This window comes from Schistocerca cancellata, chromosome 6, assembly GCF_023864275.1.
Source record: "Schistocerca cancellata isolate TAMUIC-IGC-003103 chromosome 6, iqSchCanc2.1, whole genome shotgun sequence".
In the NCBI taxonomy this organism is placed as follows: Eukaryota; Metazoa; Arthropoda; class Insecta; order Orthoptera; family Acrididae; genus Schistocerca; species Schistocerca cancellata.
In genome coordinates, this window is record NC_064631.1 from 511,603,383 (window position 1) to 511,626,223 (window position 22,841).

Consider the following 22,841-nt stretch of genomic DNA (forward strand, 5'->3'; position numbering starts at 1 on the left):
GCCTAGGACCGCTTGGCCACACCGGCCGACTACGGATCTCATTACGAACAATAACATGTTTAATGCGTAGTTTTGTACGTACAACTGATAGAGCAACAGTCAGTTCAAGGCTTTCCGGTGATCCTCATTCGGTCATCAAGATACGTAATCAAGAAAAATACGTTAAGATAATACATAACAGATAAATACAGATGTGACTACGTAGACTTTCCCGGCATATCAACTGATGATTTCTTCTTGGTTCAGCAGCCGGATCGTGCAGACATCTGAACACATTATTTCCACAGTCCACCCGGCCGTCGTCTTCAGAAGAGAACTCTGTATGCTAATATCGCCAGAACTGATCCGTATCGTAAACGACGGCCCTTTTGTATGCCCTGAAAGGCCTACAGCACGTGCGCGTAAATCGCCACTATTGTCCCCAAACGTAACGGAACATACAGCACCCCAATGGTTAAACCTGGCACAAAACGGTGAATTCCTGTTGAGTACCATTTTCAATATAATTCTGCCGGCTGAGTCAATGATAGTTTTTTTATCTTATAAAATAAGGTTCGCAATTTTATTTAAAAGGTAACCCTAGTCTCTATAATGTCTGCCAGTCTAATTCTTTAAAACATAGTTCCAATAGCGAAGCACTGGGGCATCCAGTTGTATCACACCGAACGGTGTTATGTTTACGCCTCGGTAAGACAGTGCTTCGCGGAGGCCGATTTCTCAGGCTGCATCAAAGTCTATGGCGCTTGTGCTTAACACATCTGTGTTGAATGGGGCGAATTTCCGACAATGGCAAAGGGTTTTGTACTTCTAGGTCATCTATTACCGAGCCTACGAGCGCTCTGATCTTGATTGGTGGACGAAATATGCTTCTGATATTATATCAGGGGCTTACGCCAACTCAGACGCAGAAAGCTTGACACGAGAGCTACATCAACTTAAGCTCGTGTTCAAGCAGAATGGCTAAACAAACAAAAACGGCTCTGAGCACTAAGGGACTTAACTTCTAAGATCATCAGTCCCCTAGACCTCAGAACTACTTAAACCTAACTAACCTAAGGACATCGCACACATCCATGCCTGAGGCAGGATTCGAACCTGCGATCGTAGCGGTCGCGCGGTTCCAGACTGTAGCGCCTAGAACCGCTTGGCCACACCGGCCGGCAATGGCTACACAGACAGACAGTGAGTTGTTACTGCAGAATAGTTCTGCGGTAATTATTACCAGCTATTTATGAGAAATCTAAATGCATTGCTGAATTGTCAGACAAAAAGAAATAGTAGTTTGTGGAGATTTCAGTGTAGATTTCTTAAAAAATACGCACAGGAAAAATAAACTGGAATCATTGCCTAATTTCAGTAGTCAGTGCTCCAACTCGTGTACAGAAAGATAGCAGGACCCTGATTGATAACATTTTTTGAGATAGTGCTCAGGCTGAAACAATTCATGTGTACCCAGTTGTTAATCGACTATCTGATCATGATGCACAATTAATCGAAATAAACAATATGCACCTTACAGCCCTGAGGCAGGTTCATTCAAAGCAGTGCGGCTTCCTAATGAGAAAGGAGAGTACGTTATAAGAGGTGATTTAGGATGGTGAATACGTATGTGTGAAGATACGTTAACTTCAATTTATTTCTCAGTAAACTTGCGTCAGTATTTGAAAACTGCTTTCTTAAAAAATTATCCGGAAAATCCATAAAAAGAAGTAAGCCATGGATAACTAATAGAACTAAAATCCCATGTAAGAGGAAGAAGGAAATTTATATAAAGGATAGAAAAAGGCAAGATATGACTTTACTGAATACTACAAAAAATACTGTAATATTTTAAGGAAAGTCATTAAAATGTCATGAAGTACGAACATGCTGACAGAAATCAACACTGCAGATAATAAGATTAAAATTATATGGAATATTTTCAAATAGGAAAGGCAGTCAGTGTACAAGACACCATAATAAACTAAATGACAATGTTGTGAACGATCACAAGTTGTAAATACTTTTAACAATTACTTTCTAAATGTGGCAGTAAAAATAGCATTAAATGGTTCAGTTGTAGCAGCAAGAGAATATACTAAAAATGTCATTCCACAAAACCAAACAATAGGAAGTAGTACCGAAAAATTTATAGAACTATGAAAATTCTAAAAAAGGTTCTAATTGTGTTGGAATTTCTTTCAGAACTCTTAGAAGTTGTTCTCACTTAATAAGCAATTGTTATACCTCTTTATAAGATAGGTGACAAAAAGGAGTCAAAAATCTATGTTCTAACCTTCTTACTAACATCGTTTTCCAAAATATTTGAAAATGTAATGTACACAAGAGTAGGCTGAAACTTAAGGAGAAAAAATTTACCTATCACATCACAGTTTGGATTCTAAAAGTGTTACTGAACTGAGAATGCTATTTACACGTTCAATTACCAAGTGTTAGAAACCTTAAACAATATAATATCGCCAGTTGGCATTTTTGTGATCTTTCCAAGGGGTTTGATTGAGTGGATCATGTTAAACTAACAGAAAAACTCGAAGTTTTGTGGAATTGGTGGCTTTACACGTAACTGATCTGAATCATACTTGAGAAATATAATGCAAAGCGTTGTGCTGAATAATTCAGACAATGTTGGAAGCAGCGAAAATTTTAGTGACTGAAGACGAATCAAAAAGGGAGTCGCACAGGGTTCAATTTAGTGTCCACTCCTGTTACTCATATAAGTGAATGACACTGTAGTTAACATTCAACAAGCACAATTGGGATTTTTTGCAGACGATATTAGCGCTATAATAAATTTCATTATTGAGAATGAAACAGAAGAGATTTCTAATGATGCTTACCAAAGAATTATTCTCTGAAAATGAATTCTTTTTAAGTTTTGAGAAAACACGTTGTATTCAATTCTGTACAACGAATAGAGTCATACCAACAGTTATTGACGTATGACCTGAACAGAAGTCAATAATCAGGCTAAAATACTCCAAATTTTTGAGTGCACATACAGGTTAAACCGCTACGGTCGCAGGTTCGAATCCTGCCTCGGGCATGGACGTGTGTGATCCCCTTAGGTTAGTTATGTTTAAGTAGTTCTAAGTTCTAGGGGACTGATGACCTAAGAAGTTAAGTCCCATAGTGCTCAGAGCCATTTGAACCATACAGGTTAAACACTTGAAATGCAAGAAGCGTATTACTGAACTTCTCAAACAATTAAGTTCAGCTACTTCTGCTCTTCGTATAACTGTTAGACTTGGAAACAAACGAATCAACCTCCTGACATATTTTGTATATTACCACTCAATAATGTCTTATAGAGTAACTATCTAGTAACTCACCAATTGGCAAAGAAAGCGCTGACTGCATAAAAGCGAGCGGTAAGAATGTGGTGTTCACCTGTGGTCGCCATGTAGGTACCTCTTCAAGGAGTTGGGCATTTTAACTCATACTCCCTAAAGCAATTCGTTATAAATAATCTAATACAACTTGAGAAGAATAATGATATCCATATCTATAACACTAGAGCAAAAAAAATTAACTTCATTACCTATTATGACGGCTGTCTGTATCTGAGAAAGTAGTCCAGTATACAGCAACAAACATTTCTGATCATTTGACAATGACATCTGACAGGTAGCAAAGCAAGTTTTCAATCTTTTTTTCCTGGACAACTTCTATTCCGTAGACGAATTTCTATTTAAAACCTACTAGCTTGTAAAAAAAACTGTTTTTAAGCGTAGCTGCACGAATACGACTAAAAACTAACGTTTTTCTTAATGTCAGCACTAATCATGTATACATATGCTATAAAGTGACTCGTTCCCTATTATTTCGATAAAAGAATCGTTCAAATCATATATGGAACACGTAACGAACTAAGTTAAGAGATCTGTCGTGCCTTCGAGTTTTATTCTGCGCCAGGACCATTAGAAGAGGCATGTAAATCGGTGGCTCTCCTACTATATGTTGAGAACATAGCTGCAAAAACAGGAATAATTTTATAAACATGGAATATCAGAGGCATATTTTATTCGGCAGCCAAGATTGGAGAGCTCGTTGGCTCGGTAAAAGATGACGTAGTATCGAGAAAGCCCTATGTTTACAGAATCCACAACTACATCTACATACATACTCTTCTCGTATCTTATCTTCGTGATGGTGACAGTAGGAGCGTTTTGCAATCAGCATTAAATGCCATTTCTCTAAATTTTCTCAATAGTGTTCCTGTAAAAGAACGTCGCCTTCCCTCCAGCGATTCCCATTTGAGTTCCCGAAGCATCTCCGTAACACTTGCGTGTTGTGCGAACCCACAGGTGAAAAGTCTCGCAGCCCGCCTTTGAATTGCTTCGATGTCCGACAAGGTACGAATCGCAAACACTCGAGCAGTATTCAAGAATAGGTCGCCCTAGCGTCCTATATGCGGTCTTCTTTACGGATGAACCACACTTTCCTACAATGCTTCCAATAAACCTAAGTCGATCATTCCCACCCTACCACAACCCTCACATGCTCGTTTCATTTCATATCGCTTTGCATCGTCACGCCCAGATATTTAAAACACGTGACTCAGGCAGCACACAACTAATGCTGTATCTGAACATTACAAGTTTGTTTTTCCTACTAATCCGCACTGACTTATAACTTCCACATTTAGAGTTGCCTGCCATTCATCACACCAACAAGAAATTTTGGCTAAGTCATCTTCTATCGTCCTGAAGTCACTCATCTTCGACACATTCCCGTACATCACAGCATCATCAGCAAACCACAGTTGCTGCCCACCCTGTCCGCCAAATCATTTATGTACATAGAGAATGATAGCGCTCCTATCACATTTTCCTGGGGCACTCCTGACGATGCTCTTGTGTCTGAGGAACACGAGGACAACATACAGTGTTCTGTTACTTAAGAATGCCAATGTGAGTAATTCGCAGCACTCTACACTTCGATGCAGCATGATAAACATGCCTTCGCCGAACACTGTCTTACCGAGTGACACACGACATTTTACGATAAAACACAAATGGATGCCCTTACGTCTCGCTATTGAGACAAGGAAGTTATCGAAATTAGGCTGTCAGAAAAAATTATAAATAGACGAGAGTCACCCTTTAAGTAAGATTGAGAACCCTGTTTAATCTGATTTCAAAAAACAACTGTCACTGATTCGGCCAGCAGAATATGTTGAAAGTGGTACAGGACAGCGATTAGGTTCTTCCCTGGTTACAACACGGGGGCGCTGTACGTCAACTTGCGCTAGGGGGCAGCAGCGACGATTTGTGGCGCACTGTGCTACAGGCCTTCCGCGGCGTATAAAAGGACCGCCGTTCAGGCTACGGATCACTTCCGGCGAAATTAGCATACAGTACTCTCACCTGAAGACTACTGCCAGGTGGATTGTGGGAATACTGCGTTCAGATGATTGCATAATCTGGCTGCAAACCCGAGAACAGTGCCATCAGTTAAATAGGTAATTACGGTAGCCTCAAGAAAAAAATGTACCCATAGACTGTGACAGTAAAACACGAAAATTAATCGGCATCTCCAGAAAAAGCTACATATGACGATACTGTGATGACAGCGAGTAGCAGCGTTTTGTTTGTGGGACGAAACAAAGAAGACATGAAGGAAGATCAAGGTTTAACTTCCCGCTGACGATGAGACCGCTTAGGACACCGTACAGCCTCGGATTGGACAAGAATGGGGCTCGAAACTTTCCAAGTAATTTTCAAAGGAACCATCCAGGCATTCACTTCAAGCGATCTGGGGGAATATCTTAGACTGGAGAGATACCACTGGACTTTCGGAAAAGTATCGTCCACACAACGCCGAAGATAACAAGGGTAAATAAATGCGATGACCGCCGCTACCATCCAAACTGCTGTCAATAATAATAATAGTTTTATGCGAAAGAATGGGAAAAAAATTATGGATCTCTTAGAAGACAATAGTTTGGATTTAGGAGTACTAAACGCACGAGGCATACAGTTCATAGGTTGCGCTTGAAAATTAAGCCAAGACGTAACAAAAATCAAGATTTCTCCACAGGATTTGTCGAGCTAAATATGCGTTCGACAACGTAAAAGATATTTGAAAGAAGAAAAGGTATAAGCTAGAGAAAAAGAAGAGTAATGCACAGCATGTACAAGACCCAAGGGGAAGCAATAAGAATAACCGAAGAAGAGATTTAAAAGGATATAAGGCGGGGACTACACATAGTGAGCAGGTGCGAATGGATGTGGAGGTGAAGTGGCTCGCACAGGATAAACTAGCGTGGAGAGCTGCATCAAATTGCGTCTGAAGACGACGACAACAACAAGGCAGTGCGCTGGAGGAGGCGGAGATTAGTGTTTAACGTCCCGTCGATCAACGAGGTCATTAGAAACGGAGCACACGTTCGGATTGGGGAAGGATGGAAAAGGAAAGCGGCCGTGCCCTTTCGAAGGAACCATCCAGGAATTTGCCTTAAGTGATTCAGGGAAATCGCGGAATACCTAAATCAGGATGGCGGCAGGTGTAGTCTTCCTAACAGCACATAGAAAAAAACTGTGACGACAATAAGAAGAGGTTTCATGAGTGGGTTTAAAATTCAGGATGAAACAGTATCAGTGATAGGATTCGCTGATGACATTGTTAATCTGAAACTTGGTGATAGATTAAAACTGTCTGCCACACCAGGACTCGAACGTGGAACGTTCGCACATCTGCTATCGACTGAGCTATGGAAGCACGACTCACGACCCGTGCTCACAGCTTTATTTCCACCAGCACCTCATCTGACACCTTCCACCTATTATCTGGTGGAAGTATAGCTGTGAGCGAGGGCCGCGGGTCTTGCTTGGAGAGCTCAGTAGATAGAACACTTACCCACCAAAGGGAAAAGTCCCACGTTGGAGATCCGATCCGGCACAGAGTTTTAATCTACCACCAAGTTTCAGATCAGCATTCACTCTACTGCAAAGTGAAAATCCAATCTAGGAAGTGAGGAAAAATTACACGACCGGTTGAACGGAATGGACAGTCTAATGAGCACGGAATATGGAATAACAGTAAACCAAAGAACGACGAGACTAATGAGAATAGCGAGAAATTTAACATCAAAACTGAGGAGCATGTATTAAAGAAAGTCATGAAAATTCTGCTACCTTGAAAGCAAAATAACGCATGACGGGCGAAGCCAGGAAGACATTAAAAGCAGACTGGCACAAACAAAGCGACAATTCCTGGACAAAATAAATCTACTGCGATCATGCAAAGACTGGAACAGAAGACAGTCGGACCGTTTCAGGTGTGGTGTTACAGAAACATGCTCAAAGTTATGCGGACTGGTGAGGTAAGAAATGGAGATCAGCGAAGAAAGCTAAAACAGTAACTAGAAGAAGGATTACGATGCTAACACTAGAATTAAGGTATCATGAAATAAACTGCATAGTACTAGATGGGGCCGTGGAGCGTAAACCTGATAGGGTAAGACAGACATTCGAATATATCCATGTTCGGTGTAAATTCATCTCAGATGAAGGGTTTGGCACAGGAAAGGGCTGCATCAGACCAGTCAGAATACTGTAGACTCGAGGCACGTCTCGAAGCAGAAATCTTTCTTTGCGCTGATAAGCCCTTCCCTTCATCAGTGTAACCAGCGACACCCGCTGTTTGTTCAACAACGCGACGAGCTGCCTACCCTTACGCCACTTACTTTATTAATGCACGCACAATAGCCAGGATCTGTGTTATATTTCCGCATGCATTCCGTGGCGTCGTACTGATCCAACATGCTGGAGCGAGTCATGGGTTATCGTCGACGATCGAGACAGATACGAATTGTTGGTCGCTCAGCAACCGTCACTATCTCGAGACGTCCTAAAGACTAGATTCACTCTCGTCCTCCAGTAAACGGCTGAGGCTACATTCCAACAGGAAACAGCTAACCGCAGCATCTCGATGTGACCTTCACAGTAGAGAAGTAAACACGAAGTTTCCTTTCCCTGTCTTCCTGTCACGTACGTCGCTAACTGGATACGACGACTTGAGTCGCGAGCTGGGCCCTCAGTTTCCTGTGGCTATATGTACTAATAACTGAAGACCTGTGTGCTAGAAGAGAAGCCTGGCAATAAAAACATTGGAATTACACAAACTCTTCGATTCGCAGGCGTAAAGCATAAGAGAATCTATTTCAAATCGTGCCATTATCACACGCACTCCGTGGTAGCATTTAACGCTATAACCCGAAACTTCAATCGATTATTTACATCATTAGTTTACAACTGTGGCATTGGTGTGATTGTCTGTCGATTACATCTTAATGGCCTGCCACGCATTGTAACTATATTTACTTTAGTAAAGGATATTATGAGCATAAAACCACCATTTACATGGATGAAAACTGTCATTCCTGCCTCTAATGCAAACTTTTCTCTGTTTCAAACTGTATCTAGTTTTACGCTATGATGTGCAAATCGTTATTCGGTACTGTCAGTGCTCCATGTCGAAATTTTCACTATTTTCCACGAGATACAGAAACTGAGCGAATGAGGAGGAACGCGAACTGCCATGAAGGTAGGCTCTGTGGTGACAGTCCGTGTGTTCCGCGGACCTCCAGCTAACGGTGGAATTACGATGCGTGTTCTGACTGGTTATACAGCAATGCAACGCCCTGATTTCCTCCGCGTAAACAATTTCAACACCTACCCCAAACTTGCTCGTGCTTTACTTGTTACGTTCAACTCGCAGTTATAACAAATTGTCACCGGGTGTTGCCGAGCCATTCAAACATTGTACTGCCTCCACGTAAAAATATCTAATGCGCAGTCTTATGATATCTACATGCGCAACAGTAAAAACTTCACAAACTGTTCGTCTCGACTGACGAAACTGGTCGTCTCAGCTTCCTCAATACCGATAATTTGTTGGGAGAAAGGTGCTAATATGAGGAAATAAATGTAAAAGAACTGACTCACATAATTACAGAGCAATATCCTGAGCATCGGTTTGCTACGGAAATCTTGAATACATTTTGACTTCGTATATAATAAATTTCCTTGAGACAGAGCTTCTGTCCACAAATCACCGCGTATTTAGAAACCATCGTCCGCGCGAAACTCAGTTTGTCCTTCCCTCACAGTTAATCCCACAACATATGGACGGAGAGTAACAAGCAGAATCCGTATTCCCAGATTTACAGAAAGCGTTTGATACGGTGCCTCACTGCAGAGTGTTGACGGTTTAGGTTTCCAGATTTGTGGGAGGCTCAAAGTCTTTCTAAGTAAAAGAAGCCAGTCTGTTGTCCCCGACGCCGAATGTTCATCAGAGACAAGGGTATTGTTATGAGTGCCCCAGGGAAGTGTGACAGGACCATTTTTGTTCTCAGACTAAAAGAAGACATCGAACCAACTCAGAAGCGTGCTGCTAGACTTGTTAGCGGTAGGTTCCATCAGCACGCACGTATTACGGAGATTCTTCGTGGAAATCCCTGGAGGAAAGACGACTGTCTTTTCGCAACGCACTAGTGCGAACATTTAGAAAACCGGCATTTGAAGCCCACTGAAGAACGATTCTGTTGCCACCAACGTACATTTCGCGTTATGTCCTTGAATATAAGATTCGAGATATTAGGGATCGTACGGAGGGCTTTAAACAGACGTTTTTTTCCCCGCTATGTTTTCGAATGGAACAGGAAAGGAAATGGCTAGTAGTGCTACAAGGTACCCTCCGCCATACACCGTACAGTGATTTGTGGAGATGTATGCAGACAAGAAAGCATTCAGTGACGCTAGAATTGCTTCCGTCCGTTACTACATAGCAAACTGTTCTATATCCTTCGCATCTTTGCCAGGCAACAGCTCATTTTCTTAAGTATGTGTAAACACCTTATGTAATAATGACTAAGAACTTAGTTCGGAGAAGAATTTTTATGACTTTTGCCTTACGAAATAATGCTGTGTGACGATTTCACAAAAACGTATAATAAGGGTATGTGATACATACCATCGGGATAATTCTCTAAGCAACAAGTCATATATGCGATGCTACATGTGCCCTTTCATGTAGTGAGTTAGATCCAACCGATCACAATCTGCAACAAGCAGTAGCGTCCATATAACAGGGATGAAACGCAACTGATCTCTATCTGCCACGCTTTGGCATCAAGGGACTTCACGTACGCAAACCTCGAAAGTTTCTCACTGTTTCTAAGGTGAATTGAGAATCTGAAAGACGACAAAAACTGGAAACCATTTCTGCATGACTACAACCTTTACGACACAGAAGAAACTTCGCAAAGCTGTTGCAGTAAGCTGGGCGGATAGGTTAGATTCCCGGGGTTGGCAAGGATATTAGCTGTACTAAATATCTGGGTCGGTAGCGCAGGTTCCTTGTTTGTGGAGATAGCCAGATGTTGCAGGAAGTACGCATCACTAACTGTAGAGCTAGATTTTTGTTTTGTACATTTCATTTCCTACCGTAAAGCAGTAAGTCGGGCTGTATGAGAGCCAATTCTTTACAGAACTCTGTTCTTTTCAGCCAAATATCAGGGAGAAAGTATTAGGGTAGTGGCGTACGCAGTTTGTTATGAAGGCAAAATGTCCCACACAAAAATGTGAGCTGCTAGAGTGAGTACGTGTATCTGTTCATTTTTGTTGCATGGTAGAGTCGAGTACTTGTTCGACATGTATATTAAACCTAATGTAAATATAGGTACACGGTTCTACTGTACATGCAAGTATGTGAGAGTACGATGAATATTTTCACTTGTGTGATGCAACTGATTATTCCTTATCATGGCGGGTTATCAAGCCTACAATAAATCGACCAAGAAAAACTCAGTACACATCACCACGAATTTCACAAGTAAAATAGTTTTTCACGTAATCTGTTCATCACAACTAAAAGAAACACACTCCTCAAACAATAGGTTTCCTCTAGTTTGCCGGCCAGAGTGACCGAGCGGTTCTAGGCGCTACAGTCTGGAACCGCGCGACCGCTACGGTCGCATGTTCGAATCCTGCCTCGGGCATGGATGTGTGTGAGGTCCTTACGTTAGTTAGGTTTAAGTAGTTCTAAGTTCTAGAGGGCTGATGACCTCAGAAGTTAAGTCCCATAGTGCTCAGAACCATTTCCTCTAGTTTAAAAAGTAAACAATCTGCTTTCAGCGTAATTTAAAGACCAGCTGACGTCAAAGTAATACCTAAATAATATGACTAAAACAACGATAAATGCGTCTCTAAATGAAGTTCATTTGTGTCTGTCTGTATTTCGAGCGCGCTTAATCCGTAATCCCAGCGCAGATGTCACACTTTACATTGTCACAACACTACAAACATACATTTAAGATTATCGGAACAGCTCGTAACGAAAAGGAGCAGAATTACATTAACACAGTAAATAACTAAACACCTATACGTTTCATAATTTCAAGCTTTAGAAGGCAAAGGCCAATGACGTTGGCGAAACCTCAGTATAACCAATTTGGGTAAGAGAATGAGAGGACCTAAAAACCAAAAACACGGAAAATAAAAATAAATAAGGCTACGCTTTCTTATTATCTTTCGGCACTTGTGCAATCTGGAAGGGCATCTTCATCCAAAAAACGTAAAAACCAGCAACCAGCGACTTCTTAGCCATTTGTTACTTACTCAACGGCATGTGCGAATGATTTCGGCAGATTAGCGTTTAATGTGTCGTTGACCATTGATAATTAAAGACTGACAGGAAAAATAAATGAGTCGTTGTCTTCTGAATCTAAACATGCATTCAGTAATCTATGGAAACAACAGAAACTAAAAATCGACGGTTGAGGTTTTGAACACCGCTGCTTCAGAATGCAGATCGAGGACGATTTGGAGTTAGGCTCCCTCCACGAAGGTGCCAAATGCGTTAGCTAAAAAAGAAAAATCGAGATAGCTCGTTATGTTTCCACATTATTTATAGTGAACGACAAGACCGCTATGCCTTCTACGATGAAAGCAGATCATTTGGACGTTTCGCTAAACGAGTCGCGCATCAACGCTATTTATAAGGGACGTTCAAAAAGGTACGAACCGGAGGCATAATTACAGAAACCAGTACCTGTATGTTAGAAGTAATGACCCTGGCTGTTGAGACACTTGTCCCACTGTGACACTAGGCGGTGAATGACTGTCTCATAAAACTCCCGGGACTGCGATGTTAACCAGTTCCGCACGTACAGCTGGACGTCGTCGTCCGAGGTGAATCGTTTGCCCCTCAGAGCCTTTTTAAGGGGACCAAAATTGGCGTAATCACAGGGAGAGAGGTCTGGACTGTATGGAAGGTAGCCGAGAACCTCCCATTTGAATTTCTGCAGAAGTGCCGCGACTGCGTTGACCGTAAGAGGCTTTGCATTCTCGTGGAGCAGAATGACACCCTCGGTGAGACTGGTCGTTTTGATTTGATCGCTTGGCGAAGGGTGGTCAAGGTTTGTGAGTGACGCTGGGCATCCACTGTTGTCCCCCGCTGCAGGAAGTGAATCAGAAGAGGGCCATCTTGGTCAAAGAAGAACGGCAGCATAACATTTCCGATTCACCTCGGACGACGACGTCCAGCTGTATGTGCGGAACTGGCTAACATTGCAGTCCCGGGAATTTTATGAGACAGCCATTCACCGCCTTGTGTCACAAGTGTCTCAACAGACAAGTTCAATACTTCTAACATACAGGTACTGGTTTCTGTCATTATGCCTTCGGTTCGTTTCTTTTTGAACGACCCTTATATTAAGCAAGCTAGTATATAATTTAGGAGTGTAGTTAACTTCATCAGTTGTGTTTGTAGCGAGCTGTGAAAAAACACGGTCCTGGAAATTCGAATTGCAATTTATCTTTTATTTAACAGAATTCATTCCAACAGGAATCAGTCATAGACAACGCTGTAGGCGAGATCGACATTATCTACGACAAAGAATGCTTCGGGGTAACAACAGTGTTTGGTTGTTGACTAATTTCTCACAGAGAAAGTACTGCCACGGTGAAACATATTCCTCTGCTAGTTTTATGTGTGTTTATACTTTAAGAAATTACCTAAAGTCACTACATATTTAATCTTGATAGTACTTCATTTACCATGTGACCCACTCACTACCGTAAAGCACGTGAACATGTGGTGTAGAAAAACTAAAGGCAAAGTGCAGTGTACTACTTACACAGTCTGCTCGCACAACGATGTCAGGCATCCTGGAAAAAAGAAGAGAGAACAGTTATTTCAAACACCCACACACTGCATAGCACTAGATAGAATCATATTACATTTAGCACATCTATAGGAAGAGATCTTGAGGACGTGATGGCTGGGTGTTGTGTGCTGTCCTTAGGTTAGTTAGGTTTAAGTAGTTCTAAGTTCTAGGGGACTGATGACCGCAGCAGTTAAGTCCCATAGTGCTCAGAGCCATTTGAACCATTTTTTAGATCTTGAGGAAATCATACAAGCCCGCTGGGAGGTTGTTCTAGAAACAGGCAGACCGAGGCTGGCTGTCGCGGTTCAGGATCTTCAATTTTTGAAAAGGAAGTATTTACAGTTTCCCTTTATGTCATTATAATATGCATCCTTGCTACATTCTCCCACAAATTTGAAGCTACAGCAGCATTTAGCTACTAAAAAAAAAGTTCCGTCAGAGTAAATATTTGTGACAACATGCCATGACTGCAGGTTTGTTGCCACAGACATTGCGGTTGGCTGTCAAGGGTTTTTTTAGAGGGAAAAGAAGACATTATTTACTAGAAAAATGGCGTTAAGAATACAACAATCAAGCAATGATATCGGTAAAGCGCTAACACATAAATCATTTTAGACAGTAAAATAGTAATTTAAATAAGAATGAAAAAATAGACGACGATGGTGTAATACTTCTTTCTTCTCTTTAATACCTGTCTTGCTTACTTTCTTTCTTGCTATTTTTGGTGGTTAGTGTTTAACGTCCCGTTGACAACGAGGTCATTAGAGACGGAGCGCAAGCTCGGGTTACGGAAGGATCGGGAAGGAAATCGGCCGTCCCCTTTCAAAGGAACCATCCCGGCATTTGCCTGAAACGATTTAGGAAAATCACGGAAAACCTAAATCAGGATGGCTGGTGACGGGATTGAACCGTCGTCCTCCCGAATGCGAGTCCAGTGTGCTAACCACTGCGCCACCTCGCTCGGTTCGCTATTTTTAGCTGCTTTTCTAAGTAGATATGTCACTTATTTCTTTTAGCTGCATTTTCAGCTAGTTTTTCGAGCTCTCTCTCAGCTGGTGAATCTGTTAAAATTGCGATATCTCATTTTGGGGGAGAGATTTCTATATTTTTCCTATAGCCCGCCTTTGGTGAAGATCCTGCTACAAGAGCTGACTTCCGCACACTGCGGAGCCCATGTCGAGGTTCATCTGGATTCTCTTGAGACATCTCTGGAAGCTGTTTGTTTGGCTGCTCCGAAAGCTGCTTTGCAAGCTGTTTTGGGAGCTGGTTCACAGGCTGCTCCCTATCTGTCACAAAGCTCGGTTCAAAATCAGTATCTGTGTATACGTCACAATTTAATGGATATATTCTTGGGGGCCGAAAACCTGACGAAATATTAGATGGAGTCATTGCAAGAGGAATATTACATGGAAACATTGCAAGAGGTCACGAACGAGAAACGAGTTGTGATACATCGTCAACTGTTTTCGTTCTCCTTATGCAAACCATGTGAGGGGAAAGATAACAAGACGATTCCGTTGCATTTAGCCTTTCTATGCTGAGATGGTCACCTCTGGTTTTCGTAATGAAGGAGCTGAGTGTCAGTTTAGGAAATCAGCGGACCAGTAATCTCCGTGACACCCATTATCCTGTCAAGATTTAGGACCTGTAATAGTATCTGCCACGCAAATATCATAAGTGTTGATTTCTTTTGGCATTAAACCATAGTAGACATCGGCTGCTTGTAGAACGTACTGCTTCAATTACTTCTTGTCGTCACTGGAAAAAATAACTTCTCTCTTTGGAAAATAACTAACGTTGGTGGAATGCCGAACTATTTCTTCGTCGTTAATTTCATCTTGGGAAATTATTTTACGATATCTCATAAACGCTGGATAACTGATTTGATAATCAGTTGCAGCTTTACGAATCACTCACTTTATTCCTCCTTAACTGCTGCAAGAATTATGCCTGCAAAAATCTCTCTTCAGTTTTTCTTTTTTTATGATTTTTCAACCATTTTTACCTCAGAAAAGCGAAAAACCTACTAAAAACATCTGCCGGGGGTAGGTTGCCACATGTGACAACCATCTGCGAAATATTTGTGATAGCCAATCCCGAAAAGACATTTCAGACAAAATCCGAGCTAGAAAAACAGACTGTGAACCTAACCTCAATACTGACACGGAATAACATAGTGCAACTGTTGGAAAATAATTGTGATATAGACTTCACTAAATATAAAGTGAATAATAAGATTTAATTAAATCAAGACATGAATACTTACGGGTGTAAAAAACAAAAGACCAATAAAATCCAGAGAACAGTCGCCGGAACTAGAAACTGCTTACACTCAGAATATTGTGATCTAGACTTGGCCACTGTTTCTATGTTTCGATACAGTGTATCGATACATGCAACTGTTTCAGTGTTTCGGAACGGCTGTGGTTCACTATTTCGAAACAGTGGTGTTTCATTCCGCCCCTGTCTCGGATTCGATCTCGAGCGAGACACAGAAACTGTATCGTTGTTTCAAAATAAGGCTGTTTCAGTCCACCTGTGCGTGGAACGGACTAATTGTATCGAAACAGTGATGTTTCATTCCGCTCTGTGTCGGACGAGATTCGGGCTCGGCACAGGTACTGAAACACAACATACCACTTCATGAAACACTTTCAAAGAGTGTCGAAATCTTTTTGACAGGCAATAGCATGAAGCTTAAGATATCCGAAAATAAATCTTCGTTTCTAGCTGACTGTCCTATTCCGAAATGGCGTAACATCTGTTTTATAAACACTAACCAAACAATAAAACAACGCATACTATTCACATTCAAAATAATAAATATGTGAAAATCATTCAAATAAATTACACTTTTTTATAACACACGCTTCTCTGTTCATGTACAGTAATCATATTAAGAAACGCAAGTAAGCCTACTACATTTTGAATAAAAAAAAAAGACGTAGAGTGACAGTTATTAGACATATACATAAATTTGATGTAGGTATAATTGCAATAAATCTGTCTGACATATCATTTATAGTGTAATGGTGAACGGGAAGTGCTGGGGAGCATGGTGAATTTATAGTAACGATTCGAAACACCTTGAAAGACAAAATTTTTTTCTGTTGTATACCTATTATCCACAATGATTCCCTTTGTGTGCATTGAAATTAGCAGGATGGGTATATTACCCATGCTAACGGAATGTGGGAATCCCAGTAGAATATCCGTAGTTTCTGCAGTTTGCTCCCACCTACAGTTCCGTTCGTGGTGGTTCTTCTGTCTTCAGCTATGGCTGTCCTCAGCGAATTGAAAAGTATGAAAGTCACACGACACGAAAGCAGTGCATTTGCCGCAGGAAATACGAAACTTCCAATACGCCCAAGTGATAGTTTCATACTTTCTGCGATATGATTAGCGCTCTCGCACCTCATTTGTGTTTATATGGACATACTTATACAGTAGACGTTCAAGATGATAAAATGTGTAGGTTTATTAGATTACAAAACACAAACTGTTTCACTGTTTCGAAACAGCGTATCGAAACATTACATTGTACTGTTTCATTTGTTTCGAAACGGTTAAGTGTTTCAGTTTGCCCATCTCTATTGTGATCGTACTGTGGTTTAAGTTTAGACCGCTAGGTAGCAGTAGCGACTGAGAACTAAGACTGGCGACAACAAATCCGTGTGACAACCCACCCTGATGGGACGTGGTAGAAAAAATGGCCTGACAGTGGCAAGACATTAGCTTGGCAGCATAAAATCAGGATGTGAAACTTATCAAAACTAAGTAATATTACTCCTGCGAAAGACTAACCAAATAGTGTTCGCTGTGTTTTCACAGCGATACTTACATCAACGCACTGTCAAAGTTTTGTAATAAGAAACTAGGGCGAGTAATGATTCATATTATGATTTCATGTTGCTGAACAGATTAGCAACTGATAAGGATATAACACACAGCACTGCGTTTCATTAAATGCAAATGGTCATCGATTAAGATATAAATAAAAATGGCAAGAGTCACGTCACACGAATATTTTAATTAAACTGGTCGACGATATAGAACATGATTACAGATACGCTAGAAAGTGGTCAGAAAAAGTTGCAGTTTTCAGTTAGCTATTAGAACACGGGAAAATAGCAGTACGTGTACGAAACAACCTGTTCGGAAGACTTATGTCAATTCCCACCATAATGAACATAAGAGGAACCGAGTTCTTATGAGAAGTGGAGCACTGGTTGTAGACCCACACATGCATAATCTGATAGAAATGGTACACACGTAGATATGCTGCTGGCTCTAAGAGACAGTCCGCAGCTGAAAATGAAGGAAAAACAAAAAAAGAGATTCTTCTTCATCTTACCTACCTGTGGCTTCTCACTGTCCATAAGTGACTAAGACAAAATGATCTTTCCATAATATTAGGCCTATTGCTTTGTCTGTGCTTGTCACTAGGTGGCAGAGGAGAGATAAAGATACTGACGATTGACAAAAAGATATTAAGCAAGATTTTAAATGGATAAATAATGAGAGGGGGAGAGAGAAAGAGAGAGAGAGAGAGAGAGAGAGTGTTTGTCCAAGAGAAATTACGATCACCACCAGGAAGCAGAGGTGGCTTTAATTCCTCTCCAGCGTTAACATGATAATGAAAGCAGAGCGTACCTTAAGAAGAGCTTCAGTGCGCGCACAACTCTTTTTACTAAAAGGAGACACGAACTCGGGAAGCGCGTGTCCACAGTATCACGACTGAAGAACTACAGAAAAGCCATTACTAAAACTAAAGGGAATCATAAGTAAAGGTTTCAAAGGAAGAGGCAAGTGTTACATTCACAGGGCGCCTTCACCAACTGAACCTCTTCATACTTATACGACTTGAAAGTCAGTACCTCCACATCCATTTCCTAACGCAGTACGAAACAATTGTCAAAACAACTCGAAGAAATCGATTTTGAGAACTCCCGAGCGCTGGCTGTTACGTATATAAGTAAAAAACATTTCGAACATATTAACAGTGGCATTAGTATTGAAATCGATAAATCGCTAGTTGCTACTTAAAAAATATCTACTTGAATTATATACTAGGTTCAAATGGCTCTGAACACTATGGGACTTAAAATCTCAGATAATCAGTCCCCTAGACTTAGAACTACTTAAACATAACTAACCTAAGGACATCACACACATCCATGCACGAGGCAGGATTCGAATCTGCGACCGTAGCAGCAGTGCGGTTCCGGACTGAAGCGCCTAGAACCGCTCGGCCACACAGGCCGGCAATTATATACTAGTATTTATCTCTTCTTCGCCTCTTTCTTGACCTTATCGTATGTCTTCAAAGGGTCGGCATGTTATTCTGAATCTGGCAGTGTTGGTGGTCGAATCCTTGTGCCTCGCCCCCCAATCCCCTCTCGTGATGGAATTTGTGTACACAATCTGTCTGCGTTTATGGTTATTGTCAAAGTGTGTGAACCTTTTCGAAGTGTTTGTGAATCGTGTAGCTGAAGCCGGTGTTCAGCTGGTGGGATGTGGGAAACCGCATAAAAACCACATCCAGGCTGGTCGGCAAACCGTTTATCGTCGCTAATCCGCCGGGCGGATTCGTCCCGGAGCCGGCGTGACTCCCCGAATCCCGGGAGTCGCTGAAGAGGAGATGTGATACCAGTGACACATCTCCTCTTCAGTGAATGAAATACAGAAATATGTACATGTGATTTTAAAATATGAAAAACTGTGTTGATTTACGAATAGTTTATAAATTAAAATATTGGTCTCTTACACCCTGTTTTCCTTAAAAAGTAAAAGCGGTCTTTCTTTATGATAACATACCTAAAACCGGCGTTTTGCACTGCTAATGATCACGGTGGTATAGGATTCGATACTGTCAGGGTGTAGAGATGGACGAGAAATGAACTTCATTGCTTTTGAGAAAGAAGTGGATAATAAGTAGTTAGTGTGTGTTTTTGGAGCAGAGCGTTTTGGAAAGGATGAGTGATGGAAACGACGACAAGGACGATTTTGTAGCTAGATAGGCGCAGTCGGTTGAGTTTTGTTGGGACAGGATGTGGAAAATGTGTAGGTGTAAGGCTGGGGGATGTGCTGGTATCAGCGCAGTAGAGTCAGAGGGTTGGTGATCAGGGATTGGACGATTGGGTGGTTGATGCTCCAAAAACGTAGGAAATTCAAAGCTATTCGACGTATGAGAGGAGAGACAGGAAACTGGTACAGAGCTCGTGTGGAGGGAAGGGGGGAGGGAGGGAGGAAAGGAGGGGAGGGGTGGTAGACGGATACGGAAAGTGAACTCCCCATTTTTTCTCTCTCTCTGTCTCTATCTAGCACTCACTGAGATCGAACGAGACAGATTTAAAATGAGTGCGTAAATGCTTTTTGTGTCATGTGTAAATAAAGTCAGTTCCACCCATATTTCTTTACTGTACCTGGACACGCACGATAATTTCACGTGGAAGGAGGCGGAACAACAGTTCATTTCCTAACCAGATCAGATTAGCTTTCGAGCGTCCAGCGATATCTAAATCAACATATCGTAGGTGGATGGACTGGTTCTGCATCGGCCGCAGACAATTTCTGCAAATGACCATCCGATTCCTGTATTTCGATTCTTCCGATGACATCCGATCAGATACCAAGTTCACGTCCCTCCTCATCGAGTTACGTTATCAGAATTACAGAGATGTATTACCACAACCATCGAGAACATCATACTACACATGCTTAATCTCGGTGGAGTTAATTTGATCATGTGGATACCTGTTGTCTGACACAATAGGGTCATAATGGTCTAGAAATGCACTCTTCCTCTTCAAATGTGTTAGTAAGGTCATTTCGTTACATTCCACGCAGGTGAAAATGTATTCTCACGAAAGAGCCCAGTAATAAGATCATGCTGCATTGCTTCGATGAAGAAAAAACGTTTTTCCGCTCGCAGTTCGAGAATGGAATAACAGAGAATTACTGCGAAGGTGGTTCGAAGAACCCTCTGGAAGGCACTTAGGTGCGATTTGCAGAGTATCCATGTAGATGTGGATGTACACTGCCACACAGTAAGGCAGCGTGGCGAGTCTACTCGTGAATCGTTGCTTCTCAGCTGCGACGTCTTGCGCCGGCTGTCGGCTCACCTCGCGCACGGCCGCACCCTTCCTCATACCCTTGTGTTGGCAGCGAGGGCGAACGGGGAACCCCCTGACGCAGCCGCCCGTCGTGCACGGCTGCAGACGAAGAAACGCAACATCTGGGTCCTCACATGCAGTCAGAGCACCACCGACACATGCCGTCGCGGAAAGACTGTTCAAATAGTTCAGCATAGCAAAAGTCACCGTGACACGGACAGCACCGTTTAGCAATAGCAACTTGCATCCAGGCCCATACTCCTCAATAACGCGCCAGAGCGCCCTGCCTCCAAATTTTATTCCTACAATTGTTCCCATAAACAACTCAAAAGCGCTGTTTAAAAGCAATAATGTCCTTACAAGATGTTGGAAGATGTCACGTACATACTAACACAAAACCAGCAGAAAAGTTCCCTCTAATCAAGTAATTTCATTGTCAAGCATTGTGGTATAGTTGCTTCATTTTAAATATCCTCTATAGGAAGTAAGCTTGTTAAACTCGATTTAGTACATAAATTTTTGCAACATCATCTTCTTATTTTAATATTGTTTTCTGTTTTGTTTTCATTACTGTTAGGAAACAACCGATATGTGATTTAAAACAGAACCTCGGAATGTTTATACTAACATTATACGACTGGGGCTTTAAAAAAAATAGAAGCCATTAATCAAAAGAGCGCGCGGTTGCACAATTGCAGTTGTCACTTCTTCCGCTGTTGAAAACTGGGACACTACCGTATTTTGTAAAGTACGAGCAGTCACACAGTAACTGTCAGCAGGACGAACGCCGTCAGTATTGGATCATGGTCGACATTTGAAAATGTAGCATGAAAAAAGATATTAAAAAGTACACTATCCTTGAAATCACCACGACTGCTGCAGTTCTGACCCTGTTGATCGAGCTTTCGGTGCTTTGGTTATTAAAGCATGTCGCCTTCCTTGCGATTCTTACATTATATGTTAATAAAAAATTACTTTATAAAAAGTATGGGTAAAAAGGATTAATCTTAAGAATAGAGGCAATCTTTACAAAGTAGAAAACTGAAAATAGCTCCTGAAACACAGGTAATACTTTCATTCTTAATAATAATTATTTTAAAGTAATGTGTTTATATATGCCCTACACAACGTCGTCTTTGTTAACATCAGGTGCAAAACATCACATAAAAAGACATGTAGAGATGATGGAAAAACCAAAGCACCTGACGATGGACTCACTGAATCCGAAATGTAATCGCACATGTAAATTAATTTTGTGACTGACGACGGATAGTATACACACATTCATTGAAATGTTAAAAGTTTACGAAATTCGGTAACTACTTTCTCGGGGCTAGGATGCAATGGAAATACAGGGTAGTTTTACTCTGGGTCATTTGGTCAGCCCGCATCTCGTGGTCGTGCGGTAGCGTTCTCGCTTCCCACGCCCGGGTTCCCGGGTTCGATTCCCGGCGGGGTCAGGGATTTTCTCTGCCTCCTGATGGCTGGGTGTTGTGTGCTGTCCTTAGGTTAGTTAGGTTTAAGTAGTTCTAAGTTCTAGGGGACTAATGACCATAGATGTTAAGTCCCATAGTGCTCAGAGCCATTTTTGAATCATTTGGTCAGTTCCCAAGATATGTGTTTTGATTACAGTTTTAAACAGTACTCTTAATCTTACAGTTTTGAATATGGTTGTTACTCAGCAACCGTATACTAGTTTCGACATAGGATTAAACAACCAACCGGTTGCAAATAACTGGTAGGCACATTGATCTAGGTTTCGACACCTACTAAGGGTGTCTTCATCAGAATGACATTTTGCTAAATCGTAATATTACATTGCTAAAAGGCAATGGTCAAAATTTAGAGCAGCTATGTTCAAGTCGAAAGTGAAATAATGTCCCAGCTGAGCACACGTGGTAAGGCTAGAACTTTATTTCACTTTCGACTTGAGCATAGCTGCTCTAAATTTTGACCATTGCCTTTTAGCAATTTAATTTTACGATTTAGCAAAATTTCATTCTGATGAAGACACCCCCAGCAGGCGTCGAAACTTAGGTCAATGTACCTACCAGTTATGTCCAACCGGTTGGCTATGTAATCCTATGTTGATACTCTTAATCTCTTCACGCAAATTTCGTGATTCCTTCGATGTGTAAACGGCGGCTTTCTTCCACGGCCTTTGTTCCTATGAGATATTGCTCCACCTCAATCAACCCCATATCACATTAAGAAAATACTGTTCAATTTAAATGCCCCTACTGCAAAATCACTAACTGCGGTAAATAAGGCAAACAAATATAACGAACTAGTCTCCTTGTATTTTACACGTTGTGGTTGCTATTTCCTTTTGATTAGAGCGATGGACATACAACAACGATGGCGGCGGCGCAAGCTGTGCGCCACATGACGCAACATGCCGACAGTCTGTCTCTGCCGATTCTGTTCGTCGCGTTGAACAGTTAGCATAGTTCTTCGATTTGACGCACGTACGGTAACTTGTAATTTTCCCGTTGTAGTGACTCTTATAGTTAACAAAAAAAAAAAAAAATGGTTCAAATGGCTCTGAGCACTAT

At 41.5% G+C, this 22,841-nt stretch overlaps 1 protein-coding gene across 6 annotated transcripts in view; it reads right to left on the bottom strand.

Annotated features, from left to right (window-relative positions):
* LOC126190951 (myocyte-specific enhancer factor 2) overlaps nt 1-22,841 on the bottom strand; it is an 898,544-nt gene that overhangs the window by 137,119 nt on the left and 738,584 nt on the right. For all 6 annotated transcript variants that reach the window (XM_049931604.1, XM_049931612.1, XM_049931603.1 and 3 more), the window contains one exon: nt 13,142-13,172. The gene's annotated coding sequence lies outside the window, so the exon portion shown is untranslated. The remainder of the gene's footprint in view (nt 1-13,141; nt 13,173-22,841) is intronic.